At 43.1% G+C, this 6,131-nt stretch overlaps 1 pseudogene across 1 annotated transcript; it reads right to left on the reverse strand.

Moving 5' to 3' along the window:
- On the reverse strand, positions 1-1,580 carry LOC143331280 (nanos homolog 1 pseudogene; annotated as a pseudogene). Its single transcript, XR_013078124.1, has one exon. The product of XR_013078124.1 is annotated as a nanos homolog 1 pseudogene (transcript).
- Positions 1,581-6,131: the final 4,551 nt, after the last annotated feature.

Here is a 6,131-nt window from a genome sequence, read left to right on the forward strand (position 1 = left end):
TGTTTTTTTTTTTTTTTTTCTTTAAATTATGACAGTAAACTGAATAATTGAGCTTGGAGCCACTTGAAGAGCATGTAGGTGATCTGCCTTCCACTGTTTTACATTCAGTTGAAATCTGCAAAATACTATCCACATAAGATCACATAAAGAATATAAGACATCCAACATATAAACAATACAGAAATGACCTTTAGGCTAAGTTTCAATACAAAAGTGTATTCCTTTGGTAGAAAACATTTATCTCAGGAAAAAAAAAATGTGCTCGATATAAAGGAGTATATCTTGCATGGCCTGTCAGGCTTCTTCCATCCACGGGCCAATGGACTATGGGACTAAACATTCATCTCGTATCAGAGTGCTGCATATTCATTTATGTTGGCGTCTCACACACGCTGACATGCACAGGGCTGTTTGCGCTGGCACTGTGCTTCTTGAAACACAGCAGACTTCTGATTACAGCATGAAGGTGGTCATTCACAGGTCGATCTGTACAGTACTTTGGTTCATTTTTGATCACCGAGTCCTCAGGAGTGCTGCGGGGGGGCATTGCGCGCCATGCGTCCAAGTGTAAACTGTGTGCCCATAGAGTTACAAGGTAGCCGAAAACATTACAAATGAAGCCGTGACATATGCAAAAAAAAAAAAAAAAAAAAAAATCAATAAAAATCTTATTTTCTTAAAATCTTCCTCTCCAGACTTGTCTTGTGCATGAAATGGGCAAAATTACTGCCATACACACTAGTAATTTACAGTGCAACTCAAACTTCATTCATCTCCGCGCTCAGAAGATTTTCAGCCTCTTGCCAGGCGCTCTGCCCCCCTTTGCCACTCTCTGGCTCGCCTGGTCTTTAGAGAGCGGGCAGTACTTGATGGTGTGCGCGTTGTCGCCGTTGGCACTGCAGAGGGGGCAGGTGTACGCCCGGAGGATGGGGCACAGGACTCTGCCGTCCGCCGTCTTCAGGATGTGGGTGCCGTAAACTTCCTCCGGCGCGCCGTTATTCCGACAGAAGACGCACACCTTCGGCTCCGGCTTGCCCCTCTGAGTCTGTTTGCGCCTTCTGTCCATGGACAGCAGGTCGAGGCCGGCGAAGCTTCCCCTGTAAGGAGGCGAATCTCTGTCTCCCAGCGGCGAGTCACCAGCAAGGTGCTCGTACGGCCTGAGGAGCGAGATGCGCTCCTTCAGATCATAGATGGAGATCGGCGGAGAGCCCGGGGCCGCGCAGCAGCACTCCAGGTGTCCGTCGCTGTCCCTGCCGTGCCCAATTACGCAGGAGCAAACCGGGGAGTCGTCCTCCAAGCCCAGGGTCGCTTTAAGAGACTCGGTTATAGAGTTGGGGCTGCAGGACGGGCTGTTGATCTTATTCTTGGCGACAAGTGTCGACAGGCCGAGGTAGTCGTTCCAGAAATTAAAGGTGTAATCATACGGAGACCGCGCTTCCAGGTACCCGCGGTCCAGAAAATCCATCCTGTCAGAGCTGCACAGGTTAATGTCCACAGAGGCGAAAAGGCGTTTCGGACGGTGTGTCTGTCAGCATGGGTAGTCTGTGCAGGTGATCTACTCTCCTCTCTTTCTGGGTCCAGTGTGCAGCGCACTCAACATGTAGGCGCTGATAAATCCCCGGAATAAAACAGGGGGGCGTGGTTTGGTTCAAGTTGATTATCTCTGTGGCCCCATAGGAGGGTCGACCGAGCAGAGCAGGGACTCACTGAGCTGGGGAAATCAGTTTCCCTCCCACAATATGACTATTAGCACGGAGAGAGTATCTCTTTGTGTTACAGCAGCATTTTATCCTGTTGGTTAAGAGAGACTGATGTGTGTTTCCTTCTCATGATTATTTGTCGAGCTGTTTTATCCTCACATTTTAAATCTAAGACGAACGCTTGGAGAGAAATAGGCCAAAAATGCCTGTTTTGCTTTACCACCCCTTGTTCTGGGTGGTTTTCTCTTCATGGGTACTGAGTAAAGTCAGCCCATAGCTGAGTTGGTGCTGTATTGACACAAACTGGGTCATTTTGACAAAGACAAGTCTTTAAATCACAGGCAGGCTGTAAAAGGTTTTTAATCGACAGGAGTAGAAGTGATGCTTTGTTTGCTTCCTGCAGCAGCAGCAACAGCAGCAACATCTTATTTAAAGGGGCCCTCCACTGGTTTTGTGTTACGCCCCCACAAAGTTAAAAAAGACAGATTTGAAAGGGAATAGTCAAAATCGATGCAGCAGAGAAAACAACAACTCGACTTATTGTCCCCAGTTTGGCTCAAGCTCCAAAAACACTGAATCCTATGCAGTTATTATGTCTCACCCTAAAGGTTTAGGCCCAGATGCTGGTCTAGACCAAGCTCGGGTTTATTTTCTCAGACTTGACAAAGCCTCTCCAGAGCCACAGAAAACATTATATAGTATATTATTATACTGTGACCACTAGACTGATCTTTATGTGTACAATCATTTGTCAAAATGCCAGAAATTTGCAACCGCCTCTGTTTCCCATTTGATGACATTATTATAGACAATAAACAAGAATGTGCTGACTGGTGTTTGCAGATCAGGCTGCATTAAAAAAACATCCATTCCTTTCTTCTAATATTAGCTTTTTTCACTGCTTCAGCACTCTAAAAATTATTCAGATGAAACAATCTGAGAGAGAAGAGTCACCACAACTTACACACAAGAGGTCAGAAGTAAACTAGGGTTTGTTTTAGGGTTTTACAAACCTGAAAGTTACACCCTAGATTCCAAAGAGTTTGAGATTATGAAGAGTCTTAAATGACAGGTGTACATTTTTCAAGTCTATCTTATAATATGCAATAATACATCAGAGAGGAATCTTGCCATGGTCCGTATTTAGAGGAGGAACAATGACAGTGACCCAAGACTGTTTTAATGTACATATGGATGTTTGAGCATTGTGTTAAGACAGGACTTGAAAGTGTGTGAACCTGTCCTTCATGCTAAATGATCCGTTACATCTTAAAAGTCCTAAAAGTTAGTATTTTGGACATATAGAGGTAGAATGAGGGCATCATCAACCAAAAAGTAAGGGAATAGTCTTGTTCAGGCCTCTCTGTTTGCAGTGCAGCGACGCCACAGTTTGACACTTTGACACAAAAGTAAGATATAAAAATGAAGGTGGTGCTTTTGACCACATGAGCAGGTCCCTTCCTGCGCTGATGAACCTATAGTGAGTCGCTACAGTGTCCTCCTCCCCGCACCTGTTCTGCTTCCCCTGAGTCCACGGCTTTGTGCTCACAACCAGCCTTCCTCTGCTCCATTGTCTCCTCTCTACAGTGGGCCGTTTAACTTCATTAATATGCATTAAAACGGAGTGTGCCGCGTGTGTGTGTGTGTGCGCGCGCGTCAGTCAGAGCTCACTAAGACAGACTCACAGAAAAAGGAGACAATGACTATGTGACTATTTTTGTCAGACATTGAAGTGAAATATTAAGGATGGTCAAAGTTGAGACGAAAGTCATTTGCGCGTCTTATATTTTAAAATTGGAGCTCAGATCCATTTTGCCACCATGGTGGGGGGGTTTATTGATAAGATAAATCAATATCAGTCTTTTGCAGACTTAAAGGGAGTCTCTGGAAAGGATCCCAAGATTATGGGAAATGTAGTTTAATGTCTTCTAGATTCAGTGGTTTTTTTTACTCTAGTTTATCAAAACGCTATAAACATGTTTTTAAGAGTGTTTCAAGGTTTGTGTATAGCGACACTCCATAAGTAAGAAACATGTATGTGGTGTTACAAAAGGTTTGTATAACCCCCCCCACCACCACCACCACCACCAACACTCACACCAAAATTTGCATGACCCTATAAATCCTGGATTCTTTGAAAAGAGGCTACATTGGCTGCTGCTCTTAAAGTTCTCCAGCGCATGTAAATGGAACAAAAGCATGAAGAAAATCATGTTAGTGAGACAGTTTCTTGTATGTGAGAATAAATTATCATCAGAATACACCACACGGTCCATTTTCAAGGTCACCTCCGGCTCTGCATGCACAAAGGAAATCATGAGAGAGCATTTAAAAGATGAATGGCTGCCAAATCACAATAGATACATTGCATGGGGGCCAATATGGCATGTGGCTGTGCTGCTTCAGGGTGCCTGTATTACTCTTAATGCAAAACGTGTTGGACAGCAACAAAGAAAACATTGATAATGAATATGAAATGCATTCAGTTTTACATTTGAAGAGTCTCATTCAGAGTACCATCACTTGAAAAATGGCAGCAGCTGATCTTACATGAAGATTTCTGCCGTGAAAGAGAGTCAAGGCAAGTTCATTTGTAGAGGGGGATTCAAACGGCGCTGTGTGTAAGGCACAGCAGGGTTAAAACATATAAAATCATAGACCGTTTATAGTGACGCTGCAGTGCAGGAATAAAGCTTTTTAATAATGGAAACTGAAGTGCAGCAGAGAAAATTAAACGTACAAGGAGACAATAAAGTTTTGAATTTAGAAGTTGCCAGTTTATTAGGTACACCTGGCTGAAAAATCCTACTGCTCAGTTTTCTGAAAACTGTGTTGATTCAGCTTTAAGATCGTATTTGAGGCTTGTAGTTTGTGCTGCTGGTGAATTGTGTTACATTGTACAGAGAGGTGTTTGTGTTATTGACTGTACCCTCGTTGATATGAATGTGATGGACAAAACTGAACATTCTGCCCTTTGTGAAGTTTGGATTTGTCGCAGGACTTTTGTACCAGACTGTATTAGTTTTAGCAAGGCGTACCTAACAAACTGGCCACTTACTGTGTTCCTAAAGCTTATCAGAAGTGTACTTTGCCCCTGCGGACATTTAGTGATATGAATCAGGCAGTTGCATTTTCAAGGACAAGGCTGATGTGTTCTGTATTTTCTTATCGTTGGCAAATGCCATTAAAAAACCTACAATGAATTGATCTCTCTCACAGGTATTGTGTATCAAGGCCTGTATGCCATAGTGCACCACTGTTATCTAAAAACTATTAAAAACACATCAATGAGCCACGCTGTTGCACAGCTTCATGTTTCTTCATTATGAACATGGACGCTGCGCTTTATTTTTGACTCAACCTGACAAACACTGATGTAAACGCCCACCCAGCAAACTGGATTAATTCACAGCTCAAAGTAACAAATAGACTGTTTACTCTTGTTTGAGTATTGTTTGCTGAAAACTACAGCACTCAGATAATTTGTGAAAGTACTGAGCCTTTTTAAAACATATATTTGTGAGCTAATTTTAAGCTTTACCTCTTCGTTAGAGAGCTTTGGGCTCTGTGATGAGTGCTGCAGACAGCGAAGAGAAGTCAGAAAGTAGTGAGAGACAGACTAAGGCACTGTTGGTGGGGGTCTTTTCAGGGAATATGGAATAATAGCAGACTTATCTTTTAAATATATTCTCCAATTAAGTGGAAACTAGTGTAATAACATGAGTAATGTCCTCAGTTCTCCTCGGTCTTATTAGAACTGGCATCATCATTCTGAATGTGCTGCAGTTAATGCGTACAGACTAATACATGATATTTGTTATTGAAATTTTACATCAAGTTAACAGCTTTTTGCATATACTTATGTACTTGCCAATAAAATTAGCATTTTGCTTTTCCCCCCTCAAAGTCAATAGACAAAGCAATAAAAGGTTTAATGTACATTTTAGGCATTTAAAGGCACTTAGAGTGCATGAGAAGCTTAAACTGGTAACTATCCAATATAAGGAGGGAGTTATTTCCGTTGTAGCCAAACAGGAGCAGCAAATCTGGCTTTGTTCATACAGTGTGTGGCCATTGTTTAACTCTGTTTACTTCTCAGTCCTGTCTGGCCTCCACACAGGCTGCTACAGGGTGTGAGCCATTCCAGTAGGCTTTTTTCAGCTCCAGTTAGGGCTGCGACTCTGGCTTGTGAAGAGTTAAAAATCTTCATGTGTGAATATGGTTTCAGAGTGTGATGATCGCACCCAGAGGCCTCCTAGGCGGCCGTGTCTGCCGAGCAGCCGAGGCTGAGATGGGCAGGCACCGCTCCCCCATTCATCACTGTCAAGTTGAATAGAAAATTAACAAATCCCTTAATTAAAAGACCTCTCTAGACTCCGCTGTTGTGTGTGTGCACGTGTGTGTGTGTGTGTGTGTGTGTGTGTGTGTGTG

This window comes from Chaetodon auriga, chromosome 14 (genome assembly GCF_051107435.1).
Source record: "Chaetodon auriga isolate fChaAug3 chromosome 14, fChaAug3.hap1, whole genome shotgun sequence".
NCBI lineage: Eukaryota > Metazoa > Chordata > Actinopteri > Chaetodontiformes > Chaetodontidae > Chaetodon > Chaetodon auriga.